The 17,620-nt window shown below is 40.9% G+C and overlaps 1 long non-coding RNA gene across 2 annotated transcripts; it reads right to left on the bottom strand.

The window, feature by feature from the left end:
* Positions 1 to 2,776: 2,776 nt before the first annotated feature.
* Positions 2,777 to 8,428, bottom strand: LOC306986734. 2 transcript variants are annotated; one of them, XR_013795015.1, is made up of 5 exons: positions 8,359 to 8,428; positions 6,064 to 6,223; positions 4,769 to 4,869; positions 4,035 to 4,175; positions 2,777 to 3,375 (listed from the first exon to the last, which is right to left on the bottom strand). It is a non-coding gene; the product is annotated as an uncharacterized lncRNA (long non-coding RNA). The 2 variants fall into 2 exon arrangements; XR_013795016.1 differs by lacking the exon at positions 4,769 to 4,869 and having other exon boundaries at positions 2,778 to 3,375.
* Positions 8,429 to 17,620: the final 9,192 nt, after the last annotated feature.

Below are 17,620 nucleotides of genomic sequence, written 5' to 3'. Positions count from 1 at the left end.
TTTAGGCAACTACATCAACACCTCTAATAATGGCAGTGGGGGAACGGATTCCGACAGATGTTTTTTTTTTTTATAGGGGGAACAGAATCCGACGGCAAAAAAACAGCCGTCGGAATCCGTTCCCCCTATATTTTTACCTCAAGGAGGATCTTCTAATATCTATCAAAAAGCTGCTAATTCTCAGTTCCCCATAGCCTAGTGGTCATTTCAATGACATATAGAGTTGGTGATTTTTAGGTGACACAAGTTCAAGTCCCTGCTCGTGGACTTTTTTTAAATCCCATATTTTCCTATCATAATAAAAGTAAAAAACTCCTAAATATATTTCTTTAGACTGGTCCCAGGTAAGCTTCATCCCCACACAAAATAAAATAAGCATTTTTTAGGCCACTACATCAACACCTCTAATAATGGCAGTGGGGGAACAGATTCCGACAGATGTTTTTTTTTATAGGGGGAACAGAATCCGACGGCAAAAAAACAGCCGTCGAGATCCGTTCCCCCTGTATTTTTACCTCAAGGAGGATCTTCTAATATCTCTCAAAAAGCTGTTAATTCTTAGTCCCACATAGGCTAGTGGTCAATTCACTGACAGATAGCAAAATTGCTCTGGCCCAGTTCCGGCCCACACTTGACACTTTCATCTGGCCCACATACCGCGTGGAATGATGGCACTTGGGCGGTCCGCTCCTGTTTGCCAGATTTGGGCCACAATTAAGCCATAGCAATGCCGCATGTCAGCCGTAAACAAAACAAATGAAGCAGAACTGGGCCACATCTGGCCCAGACACCAAAATTGCTGTGGCCCAGATCTGGCCCACACTTGACACTTCCATCTGGCCCAAATACCCCGTGAAGTGTCAAGTGTGGGCCGGAACTGGGCCACAACAATATTGGTGTCTGGGCCAGATGTGGCCCAGTTCTGCTTCATTTGTTTTGTTTACGGCTGACATGCGGCATTGCTATGGCTTAATTGTGGCCCAAATCTGGCAAACAGGAGCGGACCGCCCAAGTGCCATCATTCCACGCGGTATGTGGGCCAGATGAAAGTGTCAAGTGTGGGCCAGAACTGGGCCACAGCAATTTTGGTGTCTGGGCCAGATGTGGCCCAGTTCTGCTTCATTTGTTTTGTTTACGGCTGACATGCGGCATTGCTATGGCTTAATTGTGGCCCAAATCTGGCAAACAGGAGCGGACCGCCCAAGTGCCATCATTCCACGCGGTATGTGGGCCAGATGAAAGTGTCAAGTGTGGGCCAGATCTGGGCCAGAGCAATTTTGGTGTCTGGGCCAGATGTGGCCCAGTTCTGCTTCATTTGTTTTGTTTACGGCTGACATGCGGCATTGCTATGGCTTAATTGTGGCCCAAATCTGGCAAACAGGAGTGGACCGCCCAAGTGCCATCATTCCACGCGGTATGTGGGCCAGATGAAAGTGTCAAGTGTGGGCCAGATCTGGGCCATAGCAATTTTGGTGTCTGGGCCAGATGTGGCCCAGTTCTGCTTCATTTGTTTTGTTTACGGCTGACATGCGGCATTGCTATGGCTTAATTGTGGCCCAAATCTGGCAAACAGGAGCGGACCGCCCAAGTGCCATCATTCCACGCGGTATGTGGGCCAGATGAAAGTGTCAAGTGTGGGCCAGAACTGGGCCACAGCAATTTTGGTGTCTGGGTTAGATGTGGCCCAGTTCTGCTTCATTTGTTTTGTTTACGGCTGACATGCGGCATTGCTATGGCTTAATTGTGGCCCAAATCTGGCAAACAGGAGCGGACCGCCCAAGTGCCATCATTCCACGCGGTATGTGGGCCAGATGAAAGTGTCAAGTGTGGGCCAGAACTGGGCCACAGCAATTTTGGTGTCTGGGCCAGATGTGGCCCAGTTCTGCTTCATTTGTTTTGTTTACGGCTGACATGCGGCATTGCTATGGCTTAATTGTGGCCCAAATCTGGCAAACAGGAGCGGACCGCCCAAGTGCCATCATTCCACGCGGTATGTGGGCCAGATGAAAGTGTCAAGTGTGGGCCAGAACTGGGCCACAGCAATTTTGGTGTCTGGGTTAGATGTGGCCCAGTTCTGCTTCATTTGTTTTGTTTACGGCTGACATGCGGCATTGCTATGGCTTAATTGTGGCCCAAATCTGGCAAACAGGAGCGGACCGCCCAAGTGCCATCATTCCACGCGGTATGTGGGCCAGATGAAAGTGTCAAGTGTGGGCCAGAACTGGGCCACAGCAATTTTGGTGTCTGGGTTAGATGTGGCCCAGTTCTGCTTCATTTGTTTTGTTTACGGCTGACATGCGGCATTGCTATGGCTTAATTGTGGCCCAAATCTGGCAAACAGGAGTGGACCGCCCAAGTGCCATCTTTCCACGCGGTATGTGGGCCAGATGAAAGTGTCAAGTGTGGGCTGGATCTGGGCCACAGCAATTTTGGTGTCTGGGTTAGATGTGGCCCAGTTCTGCTTCATTTGTTTTGTTTACGGCTGAAATGCGGCATTGCTATGGCTTAATTGTGGCCCAAATCTGGCAAACAGGAGCAGACCGCCCAAATGCCATCATTCCACGCGGTATGTGGGCCAGATGAGAATGATGGCACTTGGACGGCCCGCTCCTGTTTTCCAGATATGGGCCACAGATAAGCCATAGCAATGCAGCATGTCAGCCTTAAACAAAACAAATGTGTGACATAGTTAATTTTAATTCTGGCTCAGATCTGATACCTTACTCTGGCCCACATACCACATGGAATGTTGGCAATTGTGCGACCCGCTCCTGTTTTCCACATTTGGGCCATAAGAAAGCCTTAGCAATGCCACATGTAACCAACAACAAACCAAATAAACCACACCTGGCAACAGTTGATTTTTACACAAACCCTGGTCTTTCCCAACATTCCTCACGTGGGCCAAAGCAGCATGGAATGGTGGCACTTTTGCAATGCACTCCTGTTTGCCAGATCTGGTCCACAAGCAGGACATTTGATCAGTCACATGTTAGCCAAGAATTAACTAAATAAACCATAACTGTGTGTGTTTGTGTGTGCGCGCGCACTAAGTGAACTCTGCATCAACAATATCAAACATACAGTAAAGAGATATGGCCCCTCTTTATGTTAAGGTAAGTTACAATCCAAACACATTTCTGAAAACATTTGCATCATTTATTAATATTGCCAAAGAACAACCCACTGCAAGTTTACATTTTCAAAACTGGAAAGCAATCTAAAAATATATATATATAAAAAAAATAAACAAACACAAAATATGTGCATAGAAAGCATTGTAGAAACTAAATAAAAATAAAACATGTTTCCAGTAGCTTTGGTCATCATTATCTCCTTGACTGGGCCCACCTTCGTCATGGCAATCTTGCAAGCCTTAATTGGATACACAAATGATAAAAACTGTTGACTCAGTAACAGAACGCTGATTATACAATAGTGTTGAAATACAAAACAAACACACACGCACAACTATTTAGAAGCCAAATTAAATAAAAAAATAAAAAAATAATTTGTTTTTACTTTTTACTAATAGTGAAGCTGCAAGTTTTAAAAACTTTAAAAACAGCTCTCTATGTGCTTTAATGAAAGCAGCACATTAATACTGAATGGTAAATAAATGGACTGGAACTACCAGTGCATTAAACGGTTTGGTAACACTAGTCTTATTTGTTAACATTAGTTAATGTATTAACTAGTATTAACTAACATGAACTACATTATTTATTAAGCTTTCTTAATGTTAGTCAATCATTGTTTGTTCATGTTAGTTTACAGTGCATCAACTAATGTTAACAAATACAGCTATTGATTTTAATAATGGGTTAGTAAGCATCACAATTAACATTAACTAAGATTAATAAATGCTGTAGAAGAATGGTTCTGGCCTCATGTTAACTAAAGTAGTTAACTAATGTTAACTTGTAAAGTGTTACAAATGTTTTAATGCACACCTTGCAGCCAATCAAAATCAAGTATTCAGACAGACCATGGTATTATACACATATAGCAAAAACACAATGTAACTGACTTACAGGTGTCTTGGACCCTCCTTCGTTTCTCTCTTTCTCTTCTCCCTCCGTCTCGGTCACTTGCAAGATGAAGCCATTTTTTAATAAATGATTCTATCTCTTGATCAGTGGCCGCAGCTGTCAGTCTGTTGTTTCTGACAGTTCCTAAAAAAAGATAACATTTGTAAATGCAAGGATGGATTACACAACCTTTAAAATCTTGGGACCCAATTAGGGCCCACAAGCCAAGTGCATAGTTTGTCAGCGCCAATGTAAAGAACATTTTGGCCATGGCCAAGGACACTCTTTGCTTCCAGATGCCCAAAAGGAACAAGTTTGACACCTGCTAGGAAAATCGGACTGCGTCAGAAAATGGATTATGGATTATGAAATTATTGGTACCCCTAGATTTTTTTTAACGAGTAAAATATCTCAGAAGTATATTTCCATTATACCTTTTTTAGCACACCATGGTGAACATAGAATTGTCCAGTTATGACTTCTTGTTTCACAGGAGTTTAAATAGGAGGAAACACAGAGGCCAAATTCCCTTAATCATTCATCACAATGAGTCAAACCAAAGAATATAGTTCTGATGTGCATCAAAAGATTGTTGAGCTTCACAAAATAGAAAGTGACTCTAAGAAAGTAGCAAAAGAATTGACAATCCCCATTTTGACCATCAGGACAATAATTAAGAAGTTAATCAACTAAAGATGTTACGAATCTGCCAGGAAGAGGACGTGTGTCTATATTACCTTAATGTACGGTGAGGAGGAGAGTTTGAGTGACCAAAGAGTCTTCAAGGATCACAGATGGAGAATTGCAGAGATTACTTGAGTCTTGGGGGTCAGAAAGCCTAAACAAATATATCAAACAACCCCTACATCAAAAAACATGTTGTTTTGGGAGAGCTTCAAGAAATATCATCCTCGCTCCACCAAAAAAAAACTCCAGCATATCTGAAACGCAAGTATCAAACGCGAAACGCAAGTAACTTTGTGGGCGGATCCCGGCCGCTGACGCTATTATACCGGCGGGATAAACGACTCTTGCGTCCGACGCAAACCTAAAATGGGTTGGTCTGAAGTAGCTTCATTATTCATGTGGTTTGGGCGTAACGTGAAATAAACCAATCAGATTTATACCCAAGTATAAATCTTATTATGGGTCGTGGTTGGATCTTCCAACACAACGGTCCAAAACAAACATAAAAATCAACATAAAAATGGGTCACTGAGCACAAAATTAAGCTTCTGCCATGACCGTCCCAGTCCCCTAAACTGAACCCTATAGAAAATGAGTGGGGTGAACTGAAGAGAAGCAGCATCAGCATGAACTTGTGAATCTGAAGGATCTGGAGAGATTCTGTAAGGAGGAATGGTCTCTGATCTCTTTTTAGTTGTTCTCCAAACTCGTCAGGCATTATAGAAGAAAACTCAGAGCTGTTATCTTTGCAAAAGATCATTATGGCCAGGGTGTTTTGGAGAAAAGCATTTATTTCATAATATGATTTACCCCCCACTTTCAATTATTTTACTTCAATGAAAGGTTAGATTTTTGAGATTTTTAAAAAATAAAAGATCAAAAAGATAAACAATCCAGATTTATTTTTTACAGCTATTTTTGATCATATTTACCAGGGGTGCCGTTAAGTCTGACCACAACTGTACTTGAACATTACTTGAGAATACTTCATAAAATAAACTTAAAGTATATATTTATTTAAACTAGCCTATACTTTTTCATAAGGGATGCAACAGGTAATATATCCATTGCCTGTTGCATCAGTTTCTCATTGTATGAGAGTTCCATACAGTATGTGTGGGGATGGACAGCAATGTTTGGGATTGTTTCCACAATTAAGCTTTTAGTGATAAACTGCTGGCTGCCATACCCTTGCCAGGGCAGAGCAGTACAAGTGCTTTACTGTTTACTTTTTTTTAATCAACCTTTTTTAATAATTTCGTAATCTGAGCATTAATATGCATCAAGCATGCAAGAAGTAGAGAATGGACTTATTAGACTGAAGATAGTGAAATGTATCACTTACCAGTAATTACATCTTTCAGCTGGAGTCTGTGGAAAGCTGTTTTGCCATTGATGCCACGCCAGTTGAGTTGTTTGCCAAGGGAGTTGGTAATACAGTGCCCCATAACCCGCCAAACGCTATCCTTAATGTCAACTCCTCCAATGAAGCTCAATGCAGTAATCTAAAAAAGATCATTTAAAAGCCATGGATACATGTTTTATATTAACACTACTCACAGTTACCCAATTCAGAAGAAAATTAAAAATACATTATATAGGGCTGCACAGTCAATTAATAAAATTTTAATCACGATCACGAGTAAACCACTGTCTGATCACGTGGCTTAATGAGCCAATAATCAGAGTTGTTCCCTGCACCGCGCAGCTTAGTTTCTAGATATAGAAACTAGAATGTTTTGCCGGACTGGACAAAAGCGAAGCGAACTGGACGAGAGAGACCGAGGGTGTCTGTGCGCGAGCAATAGTGCGCGAGAGAGACCGAGGGTGTCTGCGCGCGAGCGACTTCAAATAACAAGAGACTTTTCAAATAACAATGACTCTGAATTTTATTCACCGACATCGGGATCCCACTTACATGGCTACCTACAAATAAATCAATAATTTGACACAAAATATTGATTTAAAAATGAGTTTATTGATTTAAAAACGATTGTATTGCTTCCGTTAAAGAACTAAGTTCTGTTATCAAGAAATAACAGACCGCATTCTACATTAGAATTTAACCAAGCCATGTAATAATAGGTACCGGTAGTCTATCCTAATATTAATTATAAATACAATGTATATAAAATATTATAAATACAATATAAAATAATAATAAATGATTTATTTGTATTTATTCTTTAAGGAGATGCACTGAATTTTGGTGAATAAGAGAACCTATTTTATTTTGCTGCACATATTTGTACATTAGCAGGAAATGTAGCACAATATGAATGTGAAAGCAGGTATGTATAATTGGCCTATGTGACAAAAATGTGTTTTGGTTCAAATCAACAAATAATCGTGATAATTAATCGTGATCTCAATATTGATCAAAAATAATCGTGATTATCATTTTGGCCATAATCGTGCAGCCCTAACATTATATCACTTCACGCTTAGTTGGCATTTAGAAAAGTCTCATTTTTGGATACTTGCTTTCTTAACCTGTTTTCTACTGTAGGCCTGCCACTCTATCACTGATGCAGTTCCATATTCAACTTACAAGGTGAAGTTGCAGTGTCCTTGAGGTCTAGGGCCGTTGAATGCTTAAATCTGATTGGTTGACAAACGTTCTACGGTGTGCAATTATTTTCAGGGAACCGCACAGCTAAAGTAGTTCCGGCAGGTCTTGACCTCATTACAGTTCCATATCACTTTGCGTAGTTAACTGTAATAACGGAAAATAGGATACAATTCATAACAAGAAAAACTTTAAATTTAATTTAAATAAATGAAGAACAGTCATATATAATATAATCAATAGAAAATTAAACTGAATATTTAAATAAATTGATAGTCCTGCTGCACGAGTTTTTGTAATTATTGCAGATAATATAGCCTAACAAATAAATAATTATTGAAAGGCCTATACTTGTTAAAAGGGCTTTGTGTTTCATTTATTAGGCCATCTGTCACTAATAGAAAAAAAGAATGAACGAATTAATTAAAACGAATTCAATTAATAAATAAATAATAATATTGACGCACATTTCTCTCTCTCTCTCATAACTGCATTAATAACTGCATAAAGCCGGGGACACACTTACTGTAAGGCCGTGAATGTAATTTGATACTTATGACTGATCATGCGCGCGTATTCAGCGCGTTCAGTCACAGTCAGATAATGTTTCTAGTCGTTAAGTGTGTCCAGCATAACTCTGCTTATCAGCGGCTCAAACCTCCGTTACTAACTCTAAAATGACGTTCTGGAATTAGCAACGGAGCATGGGTTTAGATGCGCAAGGAATTAGTCCTACATACAAGAGCGTTTTAATGACAAAAACTTTACAAACGTCTTGAAATACATCATCTGAACAATATTTCGAGATGTGGTAACTGTAGTATAAGCGGAATAATTGACTCCAGGCCGTTGAATTATTATAAAAATAATGCACACCCGAGGTGTAACGGCCACGACGCAATTATTCTTTACTTGTTCATTTCGCATTCAAGTAACGTTAGCTTAGAGTTGAACTGCCAAAATAATGTAACTTCGAATATAAATTATTCCATCAACTCTATCACACAACATGCGGACTCCAACTGGATATAACGAAGCAATCGCTAACAAAAAGAAACATATCGATCTTACCTTGACTTTTTGCAGTCCGTCCTCCCTCCAACTGACAATCTTCTGACGTTTGAGCGCCTTTTTCGCGCTTTCCGGCTACGTTTAAATTTAAAGGGCCGTCAAATCGTCAGTTAGATTTTTTTTTTTTTTTTTTTTTTCACAGACAACTACAAATGCAGTAAATATTTTATTTATACAAAATAGAGATCTAGTAGTAGTAAGTAGTAAGCCGAAGCAAAAAAGTGGGACAATTTTGTCATGAATTGTCATGGTTGAAAAAGTTATAATAATATTATTTTATCATAGCTGCTTCTGCTGATTTGTCGTTCGTTTACTCTTATATCAATTGTCAATTAGTATTATATTTTTTTTAAGAAAGATTATTTATAGCCTGAATATGACAGGTGTATAAATGTCAACTATATTTAGCCAGAAATGTAAAAACAATTAAAGGTTTATTTATTTTAAATAAAATATTTTTTATTTTTTATTTTAAAATAATAAAATATAATATTTGTTTTATTTTAATATATATATATATATATATATATATATATATATATATATATATATATATATATATATATATATATATATATATTAAAATATAAAAAGAAAATGTTTTATTAAATGTTAAAATATTAAAAATATAAAAAAATATTTAACATGTTTCAGGAACCGTGAATCGCAACCTTTTTGACTTCAATGTCCCCTTATATTCTCCACAACAAATCCCGTACATTTGTTATAAAAATAGCCAAATAATAAGAAATATCTTGATTTTTGATGGTTTTAGTTTTGTCATCATTTTAAGTCATCTTGAGCCTGAGGCCCCATTGGAAGTTTGTCTGGGTCTGCTCTAGAAGTTAGATGAAGTTAGAGATAAGCAAGGTTTCACCGAGTAGGCAACAACATGTTCCTGGCTCAACATCTTTGTTGATCCTGGAACAGCATTCAACTCGACCAATTAGATTTGAAGTTTGCAGTTATGTCAAGTTTAGGCTTACAAGTAACCATGCTTCTAGATCAGTGTTATTATCATTTCCCTCTGATTGTAGGTTTAGGGTTAGGGTTAGGGTTAGGGTTAGGACTATTTTTAGGGTTAGGACTATTTTTAGGGTTAGGACTATTTTTATGGACAGACTGTTGTTCCAAGATGAAAAAAATATTTTGATACAGGAACATGTACTTGGCAAAATCATTGTGCCCCAAGCTTTGCACAAACAGCAACTAAAGTATCTTCTTGCACATCCCAAAACCATAAAAACTCATAAGTTTGAACCTAGACACTTAAACTTTTCTAGACACTCTACCTACAAAACATATGTCAGCAATAGCATATATGTCATAGATGTAAGTACATGTACATCCAGCCTAAGTGTCTGCTGCATCCATACTAAAAATATTGTTAAAATGTTGTTTCAAAAATATTCAGGCCATTACAGTTTCAAACTCTTTCCTTTTTAAGCTAAATTAGCCATTGTCAGAAGTGTTGCATCCAAGCCATGAATGGACGGACCACTTTTGGTTCCCATCCAGATGAGCCAGTGCTCACTGTGCCATATCTTTGCCCAAACTGGCCCAGATATGTTTTAAGATAACTGGGCCACATTTGCAGCATTATATGTGGGACACTTTTGGCTCACATCCAGATGAGCCAGTGCTCACTGTGCCATATCTTTGCCAAAACTACCCCAGATATGTTTTAAGATAACTGGCCCACATTTGCAGCATTATATGTGGGCCACTTTTGGCTCATATTCAGATGAGCCAGTGCCACTGTGCCACATCTTTGCCAAAACTGGCCCAGATATGTTTTAAGATAACTGGCCCACATTTGCAGCATTATATGTGGGCCACTTTTGGCTCACATCCAGATGAGCTAGCTAGTGCCACTGTGCCATATCTTTGCCAAAACTGGCCCAGATATGTTTTAAGATAACTGGCCCACATTTGCAGCATTATATGTGGGCCACTTTTGGCACACATCCAAATGAGCCAGTGCTCACCGTGCCACATCTTTGCCAAAACTGGCCCAAATATGTTTTAAGATAACTGGCCCACATTTGCAGCATTATATGTGGGCCACTTTTGGCTCATATACAGATGAGCCAGTGCTCACTGTGCCACATATTTGCCAAAACTGGCCCAGATATGTTTTAAGATAACTGGGCCACATTTGCAGCATTATATGTGGGCCACTTTTGGCTCACATCCAGATGAGCCAGTGCTCACTGTGCCACATCTTTGCCCAAACTGGCCCAGATATGTTTTAAGATAACTGGGCCACATTTGCAGCATTATTTGTGGGCCACTTTTGGCTCACATCCAGGTGAGCCAGTGCCACTGTGCCATATCTTTGCCAAAACTGGCCCAGATATGTTTTAAGATAACTGGCCCACATTTGCAGCATTATATGTGGGCCACTTTTGGCACACATCCAAATGAGCCAGTGCTCACCGTGCCACATCTTTGCCAAAACTGGCCCAAATATGTTTTAAGATAACTGGCCCACATTTGCAGCATTATATGTGGGCCACTTTTGGCTCATATACAGATGAGCCAGTGCTCACTGTGCCACATATTTGCCAAAACTGGCCCAGATATGTTTTAAGATAACTGGGCCACATTTGCAGCATTATATGTGGGCCACTTTTGGCTCACATCCAGATGAGCCAGTGCTCACTGTGCCACATCTTTGCCCAAACTGGCCCAGATATGTTTTAAGATAACTGGCCCACATTTGCAGCATTATTTGTGGGCCACTTTTGGCTCACATCCAGGTGAGCCAGTGCCACTGTGCCATATCTTTGCCAAAACTGGCCCAGATATGTTTTAAGATAACTGGGCCACATTTGCAGCATTATATGTGGGCCACTTTTGGCTCACATCCAGGTGAGCCAGTGCCACTGTGCCATATCTTTGCCAAAACTGGCCCAGATATGTTTTAAGATAACTGGGCCACATTTGCAGCATTATATGTGGGCCACTTTTGGCTCATATACAGATGAGCCAGTGCTCACTGTGCCATATCTTTGCCAAAACTGGCCCAGATATATTTTAAGATAACTGGCCCACATTTGCAGCATTATATGTGGGCCACTTTTGGCTCACATCCAGATGAGCCAGTGCTCACTGTGCCACATATTTGCCAAAACTGGCCCAGATATGTTTTAAGATAACTGGGCCACATTTGCAGCATTATATGTGGGCCACTTTTGGCTCACATCCAGATGAGCCAGTGCTCACTGTGCCACATCTTTGCCCAAACTGGCCCAGATATGTTTTAAGATAACTGGGCCACATTTGCAGCATTATATGTGGGACACTTTTGGCTCACATCCAGATGAGCCAGTGCTCACTGTGCCACATCTTTGCCAAAACTGGCCCAGATATGTTTTAAGATAACTGGCCCACATTTGCAGCATTATATGTGGGCCACTTTTGGCTCACATCCAGATGAGCCAGTGCCACTGTGCCACATCTTTGCCAAAACTGGCCCAGATATGTTTTAAGATAACTGGCCCACATTTGCAGCATTATATGTGGGCCACTTTTGGCTCACATCCAGATGAGCCAGTGCCACTGTGCCACATCTTTGCCAAAACTACCCCAGATATGTTTTAAGATAACTGGCCCACATTTGCAGCATTATATGTGGGCCACTTTTGGCTCATATTCAGATGAGCCAGTGCCACTGTGCCACATCTTTGCCAAAACTGGCCCAGATATGTTTTAAGATAACTGGCCCACATTTGCAGCATTATATGTGGGCCACTTTTGGCTCACATCCAGATGAGCCAGTGCTCACTGTGCCATATCTTTGCCAAAACTGGCCCAGATATGTTTTAAGATAACTGGGCCACATTTGCAGCATTATTTGTGGGCCACTTTTGGCTCACATCCAGATGAGCCAGTGCTCACTGTGCCACATCTTTGCCAAAACTGGCCCAGATATGTTTTAAGATAACTGGGCCACATTTGCAGCATTATATGTGGGCCACTTTTGGCTCACATCCAGGTGAGCCAGTGCCACTGTGCCATATCTTTGCCAAAACTGGCCCAGATATGTTTTAAGATAACTGGGCCACATTTGCAGCATTATATGTGGGCCACTTTTGGCTCATATCCAGATGAGCCAGTGCTCACTGTGCCATATCTTTGCCAAAACTGGCCCAGATATGTTTTAAGATAACTGGCCCACATTTGCAGCATTATATGTGGGCCACTATTGGCTCACATCCAGATGAGCCAGTGCTCACTGTGCCACATATTTGCCAAAACTGGCCCAGATATGTTTTAAGATAACTGGGCCACATTTGCAGCATTATATGTGGGCCACTTTTGGCTCACATCCAGATGAGCCAGTGCTCACTGTGCCATATCTTTGCCAAAACTGGCCCAGATATGTTTTAAGATAACTGGCCCACATTTGCAGCATTATTTGTGGGCCACTTTTGGTTCACATCCACATGAGCCAGTGCTCACTGTGCCACATCTTTGCCCAAACTGGCCCAGATATGTTTTAAGATAACTGGCCCACATTTGCAGCATTATATGTGGGACACTTTTGGCTCACATCCAGATGAGCCAGTGCTCACTGTGCCACATCTTTGCCCAAACTGGCCCAGATATGTTTTAAGATAACTGGGCCACATTTGCAGCATTATATGTGGGCCACTTTTGGCTCACATCCAGATGAGCCAGTGCTCACTGTGCCATATCTTTGCCAAAACTGGCCCAGATATGTTTTAAGATAACTGGCCCACATTTGCAGCATTATATGTGGGCCACTTTTGGCTCACATCCAGATGAGCCAGTGCTCACTGTGCCATATCTTTGCCAAAACTGGCCCAGATATGTTTTAAGATAACTGGCCCACATTTGCAGCATTATATGTGGGCCACTTTTGGCTCACATCCAGATGAGCCAGTGCCACTGTGCCACATCTTTGCCAAAACTGGCCCAGATATGTTTTAAGATAACTGGGCCACATTTGCAGCATCATATGTGGGCCACTTTTGGCTCATATCCAGATGAGCCAGTGCCACTGTGCCACATCTTTGCCAAAACTGGCCCAGATATGTTTTAAGATAACTGGGCCACATTTGCAGCATTATATGTGGGCCACTTTTGGCTCATATCCAGATGAGCCAGTGCCACTGTGCCACATCTTTGCCAAAACTGGCCCAGATATGTTTTAAGATAACTGGCCCACATTTGCTGCATTATATGTGGGCCACTTTTGGCTCACATCCAGATGAGCCAGTGCTCACTGTGCCATATCTTTGCCAAAACTGGCCCAGATATGTTTTAAGATAACTGGCCCACATTTGCAGCATTATATGTGGGCCACTTTTGGCTCACATCCAGATGAGCCAGTGCTCACTGTGCCATATCTTTGCCAAAACTGGCCCAGATATGTTTTAAGATAACTGGGCCACATTTGCTGCATTATATGTGGGCCACTTTTGGCTCACATCCAGATGAGCCAGTGCCACTGTGCCACATCTTTGCCAAAACTGGCCCAGATATGTTTTAAAATAACTGGGCCACATTTGCTGCATTATATGTGGGCCACTTTTGGCTCATATTCAGATGAGCCAGTGCTCACTGTGACACATCTTTGCCAAAACTGGCCCAGATATGTTTTAAGATAACTGGGCCACATTTGCTGCATTATATGTGGGCCACTTTTGGCTCATATCCAGATGAGCCAGTGCCACTGTGCCACATCTTTGCCAAAACTGGCCCAGATATGTTTTAAGATAACTGGGCCACATTTGCTGCATTATATGTGGGCCACTTTTGGCTCATATTCAGATGAGCCAGTGCTCACTGTGCCACATCTTTGCCAAAACTGGCCCAAATATGTTTTAAGATAACTGGGCCACATTTGCAGCATCATATGTGGGCCACTTTTGGCTCATATCCAGATGAGCCAGTGCCACTGTGCCACATCTTTGCCAAAACTGGCCCAGATATGTTTTAAGATAACTGGGCCACATTTGCAGCATCATATGTGGGCCACTTTTGGCTCATATCCAGATGAGCCAGTGCCACTGTGCCACATCTTTGCCAAAACTGGCCCAGATATGTTTTAAGATAACTGGGCCACATTTGCAGCATTATATGTGGGCCACTTTTGGCTCATATCCAGATGAGCCAGTGCCACTGTGCCACATTTTTGCCAAAACTGGCCCAGATATGTTTTAAGATAACTGGGCCACATTTGCTGCATTATATGTGGGCCATATTTGGTTTACATCCAGAGTAGTCATTGTTGATTGTGCCACGTTTTTGCCATAGGTGGCCCACATTTGGTTTGTGATATTTGGGCCATAATCATTATCTATCATATGGGCCACTTTAGGCTCACATTCAGATTACACATTGCCACGAGTGCCGCATCTTTGCCTAAAAAGGCCCACATGTGATTTTAAATATTTGGGCCATATTTGCCATTTTACATGTGGGCCACTTTAGGCTCAGATACATTTGGTCCGGGCCATAAGAATGCCTGCAGTGCCGCATCATTGCCTGAAGTGGCCCACATCCGTCTGCTATCTGGGAAGCTGGTGATTTTTGGGTGAAACAAGTTCAAGTCCCGGGCTCGTGGACTTCTTTTAATCCCATATTTTCCTATCATAATAAAAGTCAAAAACTCCTAAATATATTTCTTTAGACTGATCCCAGGTAAGCTTCATCCCCACACAAAATAAAATAAGCATTTTTTAGGCCACTACATCAACACCTCTAATAATGGCAGTGGGGGAACGGATTCCGACAGATGTTTTTTTTTAATAGGGGGAACAGAATCCGACGGCAAAAAATCAGCCGTCGAGATCCGTTCCCCCTGTATTTTTACCTCAAGGAGGATCTTCTAATATCTCTCAAAAAGCTGTTAATTCTTAGTCCCACATAGGCTAGTGGTCAATTCACTGACATATAAAGCTGGTGATTTTTGGGTGAAACAAGTTCAAGTCCCGGGCTCGTGGACTTCTTTTAATCCCATATTTTCCTATCATAATAAAAGTCAAAAACTCCTAAATATATTTCTTTAGACTGATCCCAGGTAAGCTTCATCCCCACACAAAATAAAATAAGCATTTTTTAGGCCACTAAATCAACACCTCTAATAATGGCAGTGGGGGAACGGATTCCGACAGATGTTTTTTTTTAATAGGGGGAACAGAATCCGACGGCAAAAAAACAGCCGTCGAGATCCGTTCCCCCTGTATTTTTACCACAAGGAGGATCTTCTAATATCTATCAAAAAGCTGCTAATTCTCAGTTCCCCATAGCCTAGTGGTCATTTCACTGACATATAGAGTTGGTGATTTTTAGGTGACACAAGTTCAAGTCCCTTCTCGTGGACTTTTTTTAAATCCCATATTTTCCTATCATAATAAAAGTAAAAAACTCCTAAATATATTTCTTTAGACTGGTCCCAGGTAAACTTCATCCCCACACAAAATAAAATAAGCATTTTTTAGGCCACTACATCAACACCTCTAATAATGGGAGTGGGGGAACAGATTCCGACAGATGTTTTTTTTTATAGGGGGAACAGAATCCGACGGCAAAAAAACAGCCGTCGAGATCCGTTCCCCCTGTATTTTTACCTCAAGGAGGATCTTCTAATATCTCTCAAAAAGCTGTTAATTCTTAGTCCCACATAGGCTAGTGGTCAATTCACTGACATATAAAGCTGGTGATTTTTGTGTGAAACAAGTTCAAGTCCCGGGCTCGTGGACTTCTTTTAATCCCATATTTTCCTATCATAATAAAAGTCAAAAACTCCTAAATATATTTCTTTAGACTGATCCCAGGTAAGCTTCATCCCCACACAAAATAAAATAAGCATTTTTTAGGCCACTACATCAACACCTCTAATAATGGCAGTGGGGGAACGGATTCCGACAGATGTTTTTTTTTAATAGGGGGAACAGAATCCGACGGCAAAAAAACAGCCGTCGAGATCCGTTCCCCCTGTATTTTTACCACAAGGAGGATCTTCTAATATCTATCAAAAAGCTGCTAATTCTCAGTTCCCTATAGCCTAGTGGTCATTTCACTGACATATAGAGTTGGTGATTTTTAGGTGACACAAGTTCAAGTCCCGGCTCGTGGACTTTTTTTAAATCCCATATTTTCCTATCATAATAAAAGTAAAAAACTCCTAAATATATTTCTTTAGACTGATCCCAGGTAAGCTTCATCCCCACACAAAATAAAATAAGCATTTTTTAGGCCACTACATCAACACCTCTAATAATGGGAGTGGGGGAACAGATTCCGACAGATGTTTTTTTTTTTATAGGGGGAACAGAATCCGACGGCAAAAAAACAGCCGTCGGAATCCGTTCCCCCTGTATTTTTACCTCAAGGAGGATCTTCTAATATCTCTCAAAAAGTTGTTAATTCTTAGTCCCCCATAGCCTAGTGGTCAATTCACTGACATGTAAAGCTGGTGATTTTTTGGGTGAAACAAGTTCAAGTCCCGGGCTCGTGGACTTTTTTTAATCCCATATTTTCCTATCATAATAAAAGTCAAAAACTCCTAAATATATTTCTTTAGACTGATCCCAGGTAAGCTTCATCCCCACACAAAATAAAATAAGCATTTTTTAGGCCACTACATCAACACCTCTAATAATGGCTGTGGGGGAACGGATTCCGACAGATGGTTTTTTTTTTATAGGGGGAACAGAATCCGACGGCAAAAAAACAGCCGTCGAGATCCGTTCCCCCTGTATTTTTACCACAAGGAGGATCTTCTAATATCTCTCAAAAAGCTGTTAATTCTTAGTCCCACATAGCCTAGTGGTCAATTCACTGACATATAAAGCTGGTGATTTTTGGGTGAAACAAGTTCAAGTCCCGGGCTCGTGGACTTCTTTTAATCCCATATTTTCCTATCATAATAAAAGTCAAAAACTCCTAAATATATTTCTTTAGACTGATCCCAGGTAAGCTTCATCCCCACACAAAATAAAATAAGCATTTTTTAGGCCACTACATCAACACCTCTAATAATGGCAGTGGGGGAACGGATTCCGACAGATGTTTTTTTTTAATAGGGGGAACAGAATCCGACGGCAAAAAAACAGCCGTCGAGATCCGTTCCCCCTGTATTTTTACCACAAGGAGGATCTTCTAATATCTATCAAAAAGCTGCTAATTCTCAGTTCCCCATAGCCTAGTGGTCATTTTACTGACATATAGAGTTGGTGATTTTTAGGTGACACAAGTTCAAGTCCCGGCTCGTGGACTTTTTTTA

The sequence above is a fragment of the Phoxinus phoxinus genome (genome assembly GCF_949152265.1).
Source record: "Phoxinus phoxinus genome assembly, chromosome: 2".
NCBI classification, from domain to species: domain Eukaryota; kingdom Metazoa; phylum Chordata; class Actinopteri; order Cypriniformes; family Leuciscidae; genus Phoxinus; species Phoxinus phoxinus.
This window is presented reverse-complemented; position numbering and strand designations above follow the sequence as displayed.